Source organism: Elaeis guineensis, chromosome 5, assembly GCF_000442705.2.
Source record: "Elaeis guineensis isolate ETL-2024a chromosome 5, EG11, whole genome shotgun sequence".
In the NCBI taxonomy this organism is placed as follows: Eukaryota; Viridiplantae; Streptophyta; class Magnoliopsida; order Arecales; family Arecaceae; genus Elaeis; species Elaeis guineensis.
Genome location: NC_025997.2, coordinates 9,881,056 through 9,898,323, shown reverse-complemented (window position 1 = coordinate 9,898,323; position 17,268 = coordinate 9,881,056). Strand labels below are relative to the sequence as shown.

Genomic DNA, 17,268 nt, shown 5'->3' with positions numbered 1-17,268 from the left:
CCTGGAGATATCTGACGAGGTATCTACTTCTTCCCAGCAGTGGATATTAGATTCTCCATGCCCTATCATGTGTGTTGCAGAGAGGAGCAGTTTGACTCCCTGGAGAACAGTGAGAGCACTGTATATCTGCCGAATGGATCGAGCTGTGCGATCAGAGGCATTGGGACGGTCAGCTGGAGGACACATGACGGTGCAGTGAGGAGATTGGGGGAGGTCCGATACATACCCGATTTCAGGCGAAATCTTATCTCACTTAGCAGACTGGATTCGAGAGGCTACAGGACGGTAGCTGGTGGAGGAATCCTGAGGGTGCTATGCGGCGATAGGATTGTGCTGGAGGGGAAGAAGGGGAGCAGAGGACATTATTACCTGGCAGGGAGCCCAGTGCGAGGTGGAGCATCGGGAGCCAGGTGGAGCCCAGAGCGAGGTGGAGCTCCAGGAGGCGGATCGGGCACGAGACAGGAGACTCGGGAGGATGAGAGGCGACGTCGCAAGGTAAGATTCCTATTGCCGCAGGATGATGCCCGAGCAGATCTCAGGTCAGGAGGAGCACAGCATACGACGGAGATGGATCGAGCGGCCTGGCTCGACTCCCATGTTTGCCCATCCATGATCAGCAGGCGATTGCCCCAGGGCATGGGGGCGAGGAGATCCAGAAGCTCTCGGAGTTTGAAGGAGGCCGAATATCGAGTCGAGGTGGAGATTGTTAGGATTTGACGCCTCGAGATTCAGCCACATTGAGCCCACAGCGAGGTTCGCGGCGAAAAACGGAGTCCAACGAGACCAAGATCACCTGAAACGGAGCTCGGATGGAGGAGATACGAGCTTTCGAAGTTGGCACGAGAATCGAGGCGGCGGGCGGCAGCGGCGCGGCCGCAGGCAGCGGCGCGCCGCAGGCGGCGGGCGCGCGGATGCGCGTCCCAGGCCCGCGTGGGACGCGGGACCCAGGCCCGCGCGGGACGCGCGACCCAGGCCTGCGCGGGACGCGAGTCCCAGGCCCAGGCCCGCGCGGGACGCGCGACCCAGCGGCCTGCTGGCCATCCCCGTTCCACCGTGGACCGGGTGGTCCACGGCGCGGCCTGTGGACCGCGTGGGCGTTTCCCACGCGATTCTCGCGGTCTACGGTCCTATTTCGTGGACCGGAGCGCGATCGGAGGGCCCAGGTGATTCCCGATCTTGATCGGACGGTCTGGGACATGATTTGGCTTGATTTAGGATTCCTAATCACTCTCTAACCTATGTTTAAGGCTTTAAAAAGCCCGAGAACGAACAGAAGAGGGTGTGTGGTTGTTTTCTCGCCGCCGTACGAACCGAGAGGAGAGAGAGAGGCGTGAGGCGCTGTGAGAGAAGGAGCAGGAGGCTCCTGGACAGCGGTCGCCAGGCTCTTCAGGGGGTCTCCAAGAGAGAGAGAGCTTTTGTGAGGGAAACTTCATGTGAGAGAGAATTGGGTGTACAAGGGTTGAGGGTGAGGTCTACTCTTGTAAAATTTTCTTTTAATAGTGAAGTTTGCATGCCCCGTGGAGGCGAGCCCTTTTGTGGCTGATCCACGTATTTGATTGTTTTTTCTTCTGTTTTGTTTCTTCTTTCTTCCTGCTGCATCGCGTGGTACTGAAAGGATCTTGGGAGGTGGTGTCTTGGCCAGACATCCACCCAACAAATAGAATGAAACAATTGCTACGTCCTAAATTATCTCTTAATTAGTTGTTGTTGCTCTCTTTTCTTTTACTATTTTATCTCTTGCAAATAGTTTTTAGGAGACTCGGAGAGATGGGAGTCTCGGAGAGTTCGTAATCTTAGCACAAGAGACTTCAAAAATCAAACTCCTTTCTTTTCTATGGAAGTTACAAGCTTGTAGATGGTTTATTAACCACCTATTAATTTTCAGTTTTCTTCTATAAGAAGTTGAGAAACTACCCACTTCTATATTTTTTATCTTTTCTAAGCCCATAATTAGGCATACAAATCTTACATCTCCCACGTATACAATAATGGGCTTAGCAATGTTTTCATCTCAAAATACAGTCTTTTCAATAATTATTCATACAGGCAATTAGGCCGGGCGACTAGTAAATACTCTTGGCATATTACTGTACACTAGAGTTGTCGATTTGGGTTGGACCCATACATAGGGTTAGCCCGCCCCACTATGTAAATAGGACGGGTTGGATTTATATTTTAGCAACCTATTTAAAAGCGGTTAAACAATCTGCCCTGTTTGAATTGCTGGTTGTGGCGGGTTTGAGGCGGGTTAGGCGGGACAGTCAGTCTTGATAGCATGTGCATTTAAAGACGCTCATTCGACCTGACATGTTACTCTTATTTAAATATTTTGATGAACCCTCCTGTTTTGTTGGAGCCAAAGGATCGCACCCTATGAATAATGTCCCAGTATGTATGTGGAGCCCACAGTATCCTTGACGTATGTTGGGGCCATCACACGTTTTAAATCAACTGCTTTCTTAATATATCTTATAAGGCTAATTATATTCATTACCATTGAAAATATATTAAGATAGCAAATATTGACTTGTCACTTTAAGATATAATTGAAAGTCCATAAGGGTAATAGTGAAGCTAAAATTTATTTTCCTCACGAAACTCATACAACGAGATCGCAAGGATTTGTCATTACTATTAATATATGTATATATATCTCACTTTCTCTTTTGGTCATCTTTATACGTGTAGTATGAAATATATGTCATAGTAGTCTTTCTTTTCACAAAATAAAAGAGCATATATCATTATTTATTTTATATATTATTATCATGCCAATTTTTTGCCTAGATATTTTCTCATATCCACCTTAATTTTAGCATTTGTATACTTCTATTAGTGCTATTATGCCCAAACTCAAATCCAGTACTCCTCCAGGCTAACACTTTAGTGGAATTAAAATGTTTGGTCCTTGAAATTAGACCTCATCTTGATCCCTTTATATAAGGTGATATATAAAAAAAGTATACAATTAACTCTCAATCATCTCTATATCTTAGGTGCACATGTATACCATCTCTGCACGTAACTCTGTCAGAGATGGTTGCTTGTGTGAGAGAGCCAAAGTGCACATGTATCTTATTTCTGCATGTAATATTTATGTCAGAGACGGTCATTTCTATGATATCAAATTATATTCTTTCATAGGGAGTAAAATACAAATTTTTCAAATAAGTTCAAATAAGTTAGTCCGATTTGGATTTCAAGTTGAAAACTCAAAAATTTGTAACTCATTAAAAACTTCCCTTCCTCCCATTGAGGCGATGGGGAAGGGGGCCAAAACCAGCTCTCCTTCTCATCTCATTCTAATTCGACAGCCAGCAAGAAGTCTCAATAGGCGGACCGCTAGCCTCTCTCTGCCCATGGCCTTCGATCACTGTCCTCTCTGCTGCCATCCACCATTGGTAAAGATAGGATCTGATGGTTCTCAAAAATAATTTTTTTTTTCTATTTGATCTTTCAAAAGAAGATGGGAAGAACAGGGGGCGGCACCTAGCACCACTGCCCATTGGAATTGCCGCCACCTACCTAAACGGCGGCATGCGGTCATTGCAAGGGAGAAGGAGGACATGATGGCGGAAACTGCCGCCCCTCTTTTTTTTTTTTATGTTTGTTTGTTTTTTTTTATTTTGTTTGGATTCGGATGGGACTTCATGGGACTCACTGTCGGCTCGTCTTGGTGGTCATCAGAGCTTGATCCCGTCATGCCGACGAGAAGAAGAAGAGAAGAGGGAATAAACACAGGGAGTTCTGTCGCTCTTCTTCTTTCTCTATTTTTTTTTTATTTTTTTAACTTTGAAGATCGATAAGTTTGGATCCCCAAATCCAAATTATGTGTATAATATGTTGATCATGAGCAACAACATAGTCAAAATAAATAGACCCGATAGCAGCATGCCTTTAATTACAATTTGAAACATAATTGAAATATATAATATATAATTTTATGTTTAAACTTAAAAATACATATTCAAGCATATCCAGAAATAAATTTAATTCATAAACCTAGCTCTAATACCAATGTAGAACCTAGAGAATTACAATGAAAATTAACTTACCCCTTGTAGGCCAAATCACTAAATCCAAAAAAATCATCTTGATGGATTAGATATCATTTCTCTTATTTTTTCGGTCACATTTTCTATCACAAAATGAAAGAAAAATAATTGCCACAGCCTAAATTGCCTCTTAATCGCTTGTTGTTGCTCTCTTTTCTTTTACTATGTTTATCTCTTGCAGATAGTTTCAGAGAGATGGGGGTCTTAAAGAGGTTGGAGTCTTAGAGAGTTTGTAGTCTCGGAGAAAGAGACTTAAAAAATCAAACTCTTTTTTTTTTTACGAGAGTTACCAACTTGTGGGTGGTTTAGTAACCATCCGCCACTTTCTTTTATGGAAAGTTTAGAAACTATCCACTTTTATATTATTTATTTTTTGAGCACATATTTAGACATACAAGTCCTACATTATCCATCTCCTATTCTCTCCATCTCTTCTACTTAAACTCCCCAAATCTTCTCCAAGACCCCTTTCTCTAGATCCCCCTTCCTTTTGTCCAAGTCCTAGCTCTTCTTTTCCTCCTTCGTCGCCTTCCAACACCATCCAAATCTCTCCTTTTGATTCCATCTGAACCCAACAACAACAGCAAGAGGCTGACATTGATCTTTGCCATCTTCTCTCCCAAATTGCAAGAAATCATTGACCTCTTCCAATCTATCTCTAAGCCCAAAGCTAAGTACCTACTTCCTTCTCTCAGCCTACCACCCACAAACCCTAGCAATCCATCATCAATCATAGAGCATCAAAAGGATTTAAGGAAGTTCAGAATTAACTATCCATACCTAAGCATCAGCATCAAGGATAGTGATCGTGTTGGCAAGTGATGAGAGCTCAAAGAGATGAAGAGCTCCACCAAGACGACCAAATGAGTAATATTGATGGTAAGAGATGAGCAATCATTCGACAATGGAGGGAATAAACAGCCATTTGATGGAAGGAATGAGCAGTTGTTTAGTGACAACGGAGGGAATAAACAACCATTTAATCGAAGGAATGAACAGTTGTTAATGGTTAACGAGATGATGGTTGAATAGATGGGTATAAGGCACTGTAGTTGTTTAATGGTTAATGAGATGATGGGTTCGAACATATGGGTATAAGGCACTATAGTTAAGGTAAAGGAAGGGACAACCAATCGAGTGACTTGAGTTGTCGGGTGAAAGAGGGTGGAGAGGAGAAAATTTAAGATTATGTTCTATCGGGTCAGATTCGAGAAGGGCCTTATCATCATCCATGCCCATCTCAAATTCATTTTGGATATTAGAGTTTAAATTAATTCTATTTTTTAAGTTTAAATAGATCGGATAAGATCTATCTCATTAAAATCGACTATGCGTTGGCTAAAATTATCATTTCTATGATGGAGGCAATGCATTCTAATATTATATATATCATAAAAAGAGTAACTATTGATGTTTTCTTATTTCAAAAATACTATTGTAAACCATCATGTGCCATATTTATGGATCCCGCAAACATTATAAAATTCATAAAGTGCCTGCAAATGAAGCCTAACGCATCTCGTTACTCGCGAGCCATGGTTGTTTCAAGACATGATCTTTATCCAAAAATCTCCACGTGCTAGCCTGCATCTCGAGGTTTAAAATAATTAATTGCATGAAAAGTATCACCCATTTCATTATTATCTGACTTTTCACTGTTCTAAGTTCTAACCGAGTAATTCCTTAAATTTAGATCTCTGTGTCAATCCCAAAAAGAGAAAAAAGACTTCACATAAAGGAAAAAAAAAAAAAACAAACAAACAATGCGGTTATTTTGGTTAAAAAAACGATTTGGTTATTTAATCATTGTGATGATAGACATTATGAGTCAAAACCGGTCAATTAATAGCCGCTGTATCGCCGTTCAGGTGCCACCCATGTCATACCTCAACACACGCGAGATGCGCGTGACCTCAATAAAGAGAAAATTACTAATTTTGTAGAATTTGATAGCCTATTAAATACTCTCCCTCTTCGTCACGAAGAGGGAACTTCGTCGGTGTTGAAGTCAAAAGCTCTCTCTCCCGTCTCCAACCCTCCGAGAACCCTAAACACAGCACCAGTTCAGATGAATGTAGTGCCTGTTCTGGCTTCATTGACGGTCTCGGCGCTCTAAGAGCCTCGGGATTTGTCGGATGGAGTTCTGGGCGTCGGCTCGGGCCACCGCGGGCGTCTAGTGCTGGGTTCTTGGACGAATGCCTGGGAGCCGGTGAGAATTTCCAGGAATTTGCTGTTAATTCGTTAAGTGCAGCTAAAATAATAGGTTTTAAGCTTCAAAGTTTGGATTTTTACTGGAGTGGCCTGAGGTTGCGCAGCGTTTCTTTGGTTTTAGGACAGGAGACTGGCGTGGAGGATTTTGAGCTTGCTAGATGGAATTTTTGAAGAATTTATTTTGAATTTAGATGAAAAACTGGTCTTATTCTTTCGGTTTGGTTTAAGTTCCTGACTTTTGCTGCTGTTCTTGGAATTCTTGCTACGCTTGTGGCGGTTTTTTAGGAGTAACCAAGTTCTTCTTTGTTGGGTGGATGGTAAAAGCTCCAGTGTGTGCTCTTTTTTATAGGATCAGTAGCCCATTTGTCGGAACAGAACCATCAATATTTCAAGTTTTTCCTTAACTGTAAATCTAGGGTTTGGATATCAAGCTGTTCAGCTCTTATTTCCGGCCCTTGGAGCCTGACCTTTCGAGTTATGGCCTTCAATGCAGTGCAGTTACTAGTGTATTTGAATGTTTGCAGAGTTTCGAAGTCACAACTGTTTTCCTTCTTTCTTTGATTCAGTAAAGTTCTTGAAAAACTATAGATTTATCTAAAATTCCAGTGCTGTATCTGCTAATCTTCTAGAAATGGTTAAAGGAAAGGAGTCTTCCTCTGTTGTTTGGGTTTATAGCTAGAGAATTTATTTCAGCAATTAGACGAAATGGTTTTTTCCTCTGATAATTTTGGTTTCTTCTATCTACATCTTGTTAGTAATTACTACATCCGCTTAATGGGTGAGTCTAATGCATAGCAGCGCATTTGATACCCTACCTCCATTATAGGCTGCTTCCGTTATTTTATTTTCTTTTGGTGGTGAAAAATGTTGGTGGTTTTGCTTTGCAATGGCTTCTTTTCGTTCTTTTACTTTTGGGCAACCAATGCTTTAATGCTGCTCTGTACTGATATAAGAAAGTAGACGAGGTGAGATCCAAGTGTTGGGTAGAATTGAGATTCTTCTTTGAGGATAGTTTTGGTGGGATTTTGCTTTCTTTCTTTGCCTTTTGAGAGAAGGGGATCAAAACTTTATTTTTCTTAGTTTTCTATAACCGGTGTTAGCACGCATAGTTTGCTAATTAGTGGAAAGTGGATGTTCCTTTCTTTTCATTGACAGTATTCTTTCCAGAAAGTTTGGTTCTCTCTTTGGATGGGTGCTATTATTTCAAAGTGGGGCCCTTTTGTTCTATACAATTCTTTGGACTATGTTTACATGTAGTAGGTTTCAAAAGAAGGCTCAACAGCTGAACTCAACTTAGCTTGAGGTTTTAAGAAACAGTAACAAGGAGTCTCATCTCCTTTTTCAACAGCTACCCTTGAGGAAGTGACAGCTGAAGTGGCCTTTGCTACCTAGAGAAAATTGCAAAGGAAGTGCTGGAGCTTTCTTAATGTTCCATTCCAGCCAAATGCATCCCTCTACTTCAAAAATTAACCCTTCAGTCTGCCAAGCAAATAGTTCTGTTAAGCATTTAGCCTGCAATTGTCTTCTAGTCAAATGAGTTTGGAAGATAGTTAGATAATACTGATTATTTGCTTCTGTTTATGCTGTTGTCAGAAAATGGGTGCTTTTTCTCGGCTTGACTTGTTATATCATCATAATGATCGATTCTTATTTATTAGCAAGGTCATTAGTCCTCTCCTCTCCTCTGTCTCTCTGTGATTGCTTTCTTTATTCTTTTTGGATGCACAAAGCCATTCTTCGAGATATCTACAGTTAAAATACAGGATGATTTGATTGTTCTTTGGTTTAAGTGCTTAGGCCATATACTTACTCAGTTATGCTTGTTTTTTTTTTTTAATCACTGCAGCAGGAGAGGAAGAACTGTTGACCTCCAACACTTGGAATTCCCATTCATTTTCTGTTTTCCTGTTCCAAGAGACTAGCCATGGATTACCTCAATTGCAGATACTTCTCAGTTCCTTTCCTCTTCCTTCTACTGTGCTTTCCCTCTTCAGCCACTGGTGACTTAAGATCTGATAAGCAACTTCTCCTTGCTTTTGTGGATGCAGTCCACCATCCCCGTAAACTTAACTGGAACACCAACACCTCAATCTGCTCTTCTTGGATTGGGGGTGACATGTACAGCAGACCAAACTCATGTCCTTGCTCTCAGGCTACCAGGGGCTGGGCTCTCTGGCCCAATCCCTGCAAATACACTCGGCAAGCTTGATGCCCTCGAAGTCTTGAGCCTCCGATCCAACCATCTGACCGGAAATCTCCCAGCTGATATATCTCACTTCCTTCCCTGCAGAATCTTAACCTTCAACACAATAATTTATCTGGAGATATACCAGCCTCACTTTCTCTGGGCTCACGTCCCTTGACCTCTCTTATAACTCCTTTACAGGAGAAATTCCCCTGGGAATTCAAAACCTGTCTCAACTTTCTGTATTGAATTTACAAACAACTCTCTGTCTGGACCCATCCCCGACCTTAAACTCCTCAGGCTAAAACATTTAAATATGAGCTACAACCATCTAAATGGTTCCATACCATTTTCCCTCCAAAAGTTTTCAAATGATTCATTCCTGGGAAACCCTCAATTGTGTGGCCACCTCTACCTCAATGCTCTGCAGTTCTTCCTTCGCCTTCACCATTTTCTCCTTCCTTGTCACTCCCACCGGCACCCTCCGAAAATCATAAAAAAAACTCCGGGAAAAATGCTAGTGCTGGGTTTATAATTGCAATTGTTGTTGGGGGATTGGCCTTGCTGCTGCTTCTTTTTAATGGTTCTATTTATATGCATTATAAGGAGGAAAGGTGGAGAAGGTACTGGAGGATTGAAGAAGAAGGGCTCCACTGTTGAAAAGCCTAAAGAGGAGTACAGTAGTGGAGTTCAAATGGCTGAGAAGAATAAGTTGGTTTTCTTTGAAGGCTGTGCTTATAACTTTGACTTGGAAGATCTGCTGAGGGCTTCTGCTGAAGTCCTTGGGAAGGGGAGCTATGGGACGGCTTATAAGGCTGTTCTTGAGGATGGCACTGCAGTGGTGGTGAAGAGGTTGAAGGAAGTAGTGGTGGGGAAGAGAGAATTTGAACAACAGATGGAGATCATTGGAAGGGTCGGGCAACACCCAAAACTTGTTCCACTTCGTGCTTATTTCTACTCCAAAGATGAAAAGCTCCTAGTCTATGATTATGTTCCCACTGGCAGCTTCTCTACCCTCTTGCATGGTATGCCTCTCTAAAACCCTGATGTTTGCATTAGTTTAGCGTTTTATTATTCTATAGATTATGTGTAAGTGCAAAGTTTAATTTATGAAATGCTTGTGCACTACAAATTTTGTCCTTGGAGCGACACTAAGATAATGAATGCTGATAGCTTATTTAGGATCACTGATATTAAATGCAGATTAAAGTTTTAAAATACATTGTTGACAATCTTCCCGATCCATCTATATACAGTAAAAACAATCTTTGAGATATCTTTCAAGCTTAAGTTGAAATTAAAATATTTCTGCCTTTATCCAAATGCTCAATTGTTAATTTAACTGTTAAATCTTCTCTCCTCAAGGCCTGGACCAAATATAGTAAAACCAACTAAATTATTTTCATTTTTCCTATAATAATCAAGTAAGAAAAAAGAAAGAACAGAAAGCTCCAAGATGATTTGACAGGAGATGGTATGTTCATACTGAGTAGATTAAATACTTAACAGCACTTCTTACATGATTTCATGGTGATTTCAGGCCTCAGTGATTGACAGATTTTGAGAACTGAAAAGTATAGCTTTCTCAGTCCCAGAATTACTCCTTTGTGCTTCCACCCATCAGGAACTTAGGCTTATCACTCATGCAATTAGATTGACATTATTGGATTTAAATTCGAGGCAATTGATGTATTCAAATGTACTTGTAAGTTAGATGATTAAGCCAACTACTCTTTTAAGTACCAAGTATGAAATCCTCGACTCTTTGCTAAATGGGATGCAATTTATAGTAGTAGTGTCACGCCTCCGATCCGAGATTGTGAATCGAGAGTCGCCGCAACGCCGCATACTCATGAAGAACTCTCTCCATAAGCATGCAAGGCATCTTATCACGATATCAATGCATCACAGCAGAATAAATTCAATTAATTATTATTCAACTGTAATTCAAGTATTTAAATCAAATATCTTACATCCAATAAAATTTTTGCTAAAAATAAAACAATAGATCTAAGTTTAATGAAGTTGACAATGCTAATCTCGCTTCTAAAAGCTCTGTCCCAATATTTCGTCCCATGCTCGAAATTAATTATCTGAATCTGAAAAATAGAAAGAAAGGTAATGAGCTAGACAGCCCAGTAAGTAACAAGTATCTCTATCAGATATTTCAGATATTATATAATTTTCAAGAATAATGCTGCAAATAAACATAAAAATATATTTCATGCTGATTTAATACAATTTCAATATTTTCAAATATTCACATATAATATAATCATAAATCCAATTTGATTCAAAACACTCGTAACTCAACAGCCTTGACTATGACCAACGTTTAACCCCTATTGGCGGGGTCCACAGAATACCAGCGCACACCCCCACTGGCAGGGTCCACAAATACCAGCGCACAACCCCACTGGCAGGATCCACAAACACCAGCGTACAACCCCCACTGGCAGGGTCCACTGAGTACCAACGTATAATCCCCATTGGTGGGGCCCACTAAAACATAGTTAGGCTGAGAGCATAAATCCGATCTGTATCAAAACACTTTGTACCATAATATATCATAATTTTTCACTGAACATGTGCATAAATCGACGTACCATAATATTTCAAAAGCACTTTTCTTTCAAAACATAATTTCATAAATCATGCATAATTTCAGAGAATAATTATTTATTTTCAGAATAAATATGGAATATCTCGAGAAGATGATTCATTACTTACCTTTCACGGAGCACTGAATGAATAGATCGACTAACTTTAGGAGATTCTTCCGTGCCTATTATCCAAAATTATATTTTTACATTAATTTTAATTCAAAATTAAATTTAATAAATTCCAAAATCAAAACCTCACTTAAAATCAGACTCTTCCCTAAATTCGATCAAAATCATCAGATGAAGCCTTCCACTACGCTAATCTTAGAAGGATAACTTTAGAGAGAGAGAAATCCATCAAGAGAGAAAACAATCTAGAGAGAGAAAATTCTAGAGAGAGAAAGTAGAGAGAGAAAGTCCAATTCCAGAGAGAGAAAGTCAGGGTTCAGACTGAAAGAAGAGAGAGAAGAGAGAGAAACTCTCTCTCTCATCAAATTTTTTTTTATTATTTATTTGTTCATTTATTTATATATATATATATAAGTATATATATATATAAGTATATATATATATTTTGTTATTATTATTATATTTTATTTTTATTTTTATTTTTTTTCTTTTCTTTTCTTTTCTCTTTTTCTTTTTTTTTTCTTTTCTTTTCTTTTCTTCTTTTTCTTCTTTTTTCTTTTCTTTTTCTTTTCTTTTTCTCTTTTTTTTCTTTTCTTTTCTTCTTTTTCTTCTTCTTCTTCTTCTTCTCGCGCTGGAACAGGGGACCGGCGTCCCCTCCTTTTGCCGGGCCGTTCAGGCCACGGCCGCCGCGGCGGAGGCCGGCGGCAGACGGGGGCCACTCCCCCGGTCACGGAGGAGTATGGCCGGCGGTCGATTACGATCGCCGGCGCCGGAAAATCAAAGAAAAAAGACTCAAAAACAGGGTCTCCTTCCCGACCGAAAATCGGCGACACTCGTCGCTTGTCACTAATCGCCTCAAGCAAAAGTACAGGAAGATAGGGAAGGAAGAGAGGAAGGAAAGGAAGACTCACCCCGGCCTCCGGTGACCTCACCGGCGAGCAATCACGGCGAGAAACCGAACGGTGTCCGCGGCTTCGATCGAGAAAAACGGAGAGAAAGAGAGAGGGAGGAGGCCGATGTTCGGTCTCAAGGGAGAGGGGGTCTTCTTATAGGGAACCTTAGGACTTCGAGGGGTCCTAGGAGTCCGATCTTGTCCGGGTCTCGCCGGAGAAGAAGACTCCTATCGGGAGTCTTTTTCCCGGTTTGATTCCCCTGTTTTTTTTTTTTTTTTTGGGCTTGGGTCTGCTGGGCTGGGCTTAGTTGGGCTGGGTTTTGGGCTATAACATTCTTCACCCCTAAAAAGAAATTTCGTCTTCGAAATTTTTCTTGCCTGAGTCTTCATAGTTTCTTACTTGAATCTCATCCACAAATATTTCAATATTCTAATTGTTGATATAAATTCATTCTTAAATCATTTCATAAGAAAAAAGTCAATACATTAATTTCGATCTGAAATAGAACCATTCATTTTCTTATTTATCAAGATCAACATCTCAAATATTTTTAATATTTTAAAATTTTCAAATTATGATCTCATTTTCTGTAAAATAATGTTCAATATCTCATGACTCAAGTCAAATCTATCTCTTGTGAATAGAAGAAGGTCAATGTCTCTATTCTTGCATAAGAACTTCATTCATCATCATTCATTTATTTCTTTATTTATTTCAAAATATTAACCACTCTTAATTCCAACCCATCATAAGATAGGAAAAACATACTTCTATGAATCATATGATGACATCTCAATTATTCAAAAATATTTCTTCTTATTCGTACTTTCCAAATTCAAAAACCTTATTAGATTCATTTATCTATTTGTTAGGATGGGTTTATTATGATGCTCATACTTTAACGTCCCCATATTCCTAATGTTTACCCACCTACACTCATACTATGTCTAATTCTATGTGTCATAATTTATCCACTTATGCTCTGATACCATATTAATTGTCACGCCCCCGACCGAGATTGTGAATCGAGGGTCGCGGCAACCGCCGCATACTCATGAAGAACTCTCTCCATAAGCATGCAAGGCATCTCATCACGATATCAATGCATCACAGCGGAATAAATTCAATTAATTATTATTCAACTGTAATTCAAGTATTTAAATCAAATGTCTTACATCCAATAAAATTTTTGCTAAAAATAAAACAATAGATCTAAGTTTAATGAAGTTGACAATGCTAATCTCGCTTCTAAAAGCTCTGTCCCAATATTTCGTCCCATGCTCGAAATTAATTATCTGAATCTGAAAAATAGAAAGAAAGGTAAGAGCTAGACAGCCCAGTAAGTAACAAGTATCTCTACCAGATATTTCAGATATTATATAATTTTCAAGAATAATGCTGCAAATAAACATAAAAATATATTTCATGCTGATTTAATACAATTTCAATATTTTCAAATATTCACATATAATATAATCATAAATCCAATTCGATTCAAAACACTCGTAACTCAACAGCCTTGACTATGACCAACGTTTAACCCCCATTGGCGGGGTCCACAGAATACAAGCGTACCCTCATGCTACAATCCAGCCCCCCACTGGCAGGGTCCACAAACACCAGCGCACAACCCCACTGGCAGGGTCCACTGAGTACCAACGTATAATCCCCATTGCGGGGCCCACTAAAACATAGTTAGGCTGAGAGCATAAATCCGATCTGTATCAAAATACTTTGTACCATAATATATCATAATTTTTCACTGAACATGTGCATAAATCGACGTACCATAATATTTCAAAAGCACTTTTCTTTCAAAACATAATTTCATAAATCATGCATAATTTCAGAGAATAATTATTTATTTTCAGAATAAATATGGAATATCTCGAGAAGATGATTCATTACTTACCTTTCACGGAGCACTGAATGAATAGATCGACTAACTTCTAGGAGATTCTTCCGTGCCTATTATCCAAAATTATATTTTTACATTAATTTTAATTCAAAATTAAATTTAACAAATCCCAAAATCAAAACCTCACTTAAAATCAGACTCTTCCCTAAACTCGATCAAAATCATCAGATGAAGCCTTCCACTACGCTAATCTTAGAAGGATAACTTTAGAGAGAGAGAAATCCATCAAGAGAGAGAAACAACTTAGAGAGAGAAAATTCTAGAGAGAGAAAGTAGAGAGAAAGTCCAATTCCAGAGAGAGAAAGTCAGGGTTCAGACTGAAAGAAGAGAGAGAAGAGAGAGAAACTCTCTCTCTCATCAAATTTTTTATTTATTTATTTGTTCATTTATTTATATATATATATATAAGTATATATATATATATTTTGTTATTATTATTATTATATTTTATTTTTATTTTTATTTTTTTTCTTTTCTTTTCTTTTCTCTTTTTCTTCTTTTTCTTTTCTTTTCTTTTCTTCTTTTTCTTCTTTTTTCTTTTCTTTTTCTTTTCTTTTCTCTTTTTTTTCTTTTCTTTTCTTCTTTTTTCTTCTTCTTCTTCTTCTCGCGCCGGAACAGGGGACCGGCGTCCCCTCCTTTTGCCGGGCCGTTCAGGCCACGGCCGCCGCGGCGGAGACCGGCGGCAGACGGGGGCCACTCCCCCGGTCACGGAGGAGTATGGCCGGCGGTCGATTACGATGGCCGGCGCCAGAAAATCAAAGAAAAAAGACTCAAAAACAGGGTCTCCTTCCCGACCGAAAATCGGCGACACTCGTCGCCGGCCGCCTCAAGCAAAGGTACAGGAAGATAGGGAAGGAAGAGAGGAAGGAAAGGAAGACTCACCCCGGCCTCCGGTGACCTCACCGGCGAGCAATCACGGCGAGAAATCGAACGGTGTCCGCGGCTTCGATCGAGAAAAATGGAGAGAAAGAGAGAGGGAGGAGGCCGATGTTCGGTCTCAAGGGAGAGGAGGTCTTCTTATAGGGAACCCTAGGACTCCGAGGGGTCCTAGGAGTCCGATCTTGCCCTGGTCTCGCCGGAGAAGAAGACTCCTATCGGGAGTCTTCTTCCCGGTTTGATTCCCCTGTTTTTTTTTTTTTTTTTTTTTTTGGGGGCTTGGGTCTGCTGGGCTGGGCTTAGTTGGGCTGGGTTTTGGGCTATAACAAGTAGAATATGATTTTAAATATTAAAGGCTGTATTGCAACTCTCAACAAGTACATCTATTTTAGGTTATAATGCGGTGTATAAATTTAAGTCTGGTATCTTTCTCACTTTGAAGAGTAATGCCATAATGCCTAAAATGAATGCGCAAAACATTGCCATGTTGGAGTACAAGACAACAAATTTAAGAAGGTGTCTCTTGTTCAGTACCTTTGGAATAAGAATTGCAAGGTATACAAGTGATGGCCAGCTATTTTGTAAACTTTGTTAGTTAAGAGGTAGGATCGATTGATTCAAAAATCAAATGTATAAAGATGTGGTATTATTGAAGCCATATATTTACTGTCAGATCCGTTTGGACTTCTCAATTTAATTTTCTATCTTATTATCATAAAAATAGCCATAGCCAACAAACCTTATACCATCCATAGGTTGAAGATGCCAAAGACAGGGGAGAGGGGGAATGAGCGGTGTCTGGCTGTCAAGGAAAGAGCCCTCAATGGCTCTTGAATATGGGCCGAACCATCCGATTCAGATCAGTTCAGCGTTTGCTGATTTTGAGAGTAGTATCTTACAAGATTTTAAATTCCGTGGGACGGGACTGTCCTGATTTTTTCGTAGAACGGAATGCGTCGCTGTCTCATCCCATCCTGACACTTAGGATAGAGGATGTCCGAAGGCATCTTGATTGAGATGCTAGGACACTAACGGGATGGCCTTGTCCCGCCATATGGGATGGTACCTCGTTCCGGTGTCCCGTGGGATATCCCGCTGGAGCCTGAATCTTATGTGCTTGTTAGTTTCAGAGCTTCATGCTAGTTTGTGTGGCTATGGACCAATGCACTTGTATAAATTAGAAACTTGGTGGTGCAATAAATTAAATGATAAAAACATTGAAAGCTGAAATAAGGTCACAGATCACGTGCACTTTTGTTTTAGTATTTTATCTTAGTGTCTATTTGTAGATCTCAACTCATATAGTATACTCTCTATTGGTATGAGGTACTTTGGCTAGCTGCTTCTTTACTTGCATTTGAGTTCGATGCTAGAGATGTAGCAGAAGATTATATGTTAATGTAAATATAACTAGTTGTATGTTATATTCCTTCAAAAATGATTGACAGGAAACAGGGGCAGTGAAAGGACACCACTGGACTGGGACTCCAGAGTAAAAGTGATACTTGGAACAGCACATGGCATAGCACACATTCATTCTGAAGGTGGTCCAAAGTTTGTGCATGGCAACATCAAATCCTCCAACATCCTTCTCGGTCAAGACCTTAATCCATTGGTCTCTGATTATGGCCTCTCTCCTCTTATGAATCCTCCTGCCACCCTCTCCCAGCTCATGGTGGGTTATCGGGCACCTGAAACCATGGAGACCCGAAAGATCACTCAGAAATCTGATGTCTACAGCTTCGGGGTCGTCCTCCTTGAGATGCTTACTGGGAAAGCTCCACTTCAATCCCAGGGGCATGATGATGTTGCTGACCTACCAAGATGGGTCCAATCTGTGGTCCGAGAGGAGTGGACTGCTGAAGTTTTTGATGTGGAGCTGATGATGGATCACAACAATGAGGAAGAGCTGGTTCGGATGCTCCAGATTGCGATGAGTTGCGTCGCGAGAACTCCAGAACAACGGCCAAGAATGGAGGACGTGGTTAGGATGATTGAGGAGATCCGGAAGTCTGGTTCATCCTTGGAGAGCAAACCCAAGGATTCCACCGCGCAAACATTGTGAGGGGTCAGAGAGACGCATGGCATTACTTCTGGATATCATTTTCGGGCAATTGATTTGAGTTGGTTAGGGACTTTAGTTTGTGTAAAGATGCTTGAGTTCATGCATGGTGGTCTTTGCGCAAATGAGTGCCCCGGGCCTGTACCATGTTTCATGTTTGGTAATTGTGTGAAACTCTGACACTAATTCTTACATAATTTAATTGGTATGTTTTATTTTCTCGTATCGAAGAAAGAAGTTCTGGTAGCTTATAAAGAGAGAGGAGCATATGGGTACAGTTTGATGGCAACTACTTTGAGAAACGCCTGCGGTATGGATCAAGTTGATACAGGGTTA

At 40.3% G+C, this 17,268-nt stretch overlaps 1 pseudogene; it reads left to right on the top strand.

Moving 5' to 3' along the window:
• Nucleotides 1–6,031: 6,031 nt before the first annotated feature.
• On the top strand, nt 6,032–17,157 carry LOC140858017 (probable inactive receptor kinase At5g58300; annotated as a pseudogene).
• Nucleotides 17,158–17,268: the final 111 nt, after the last annotated feature.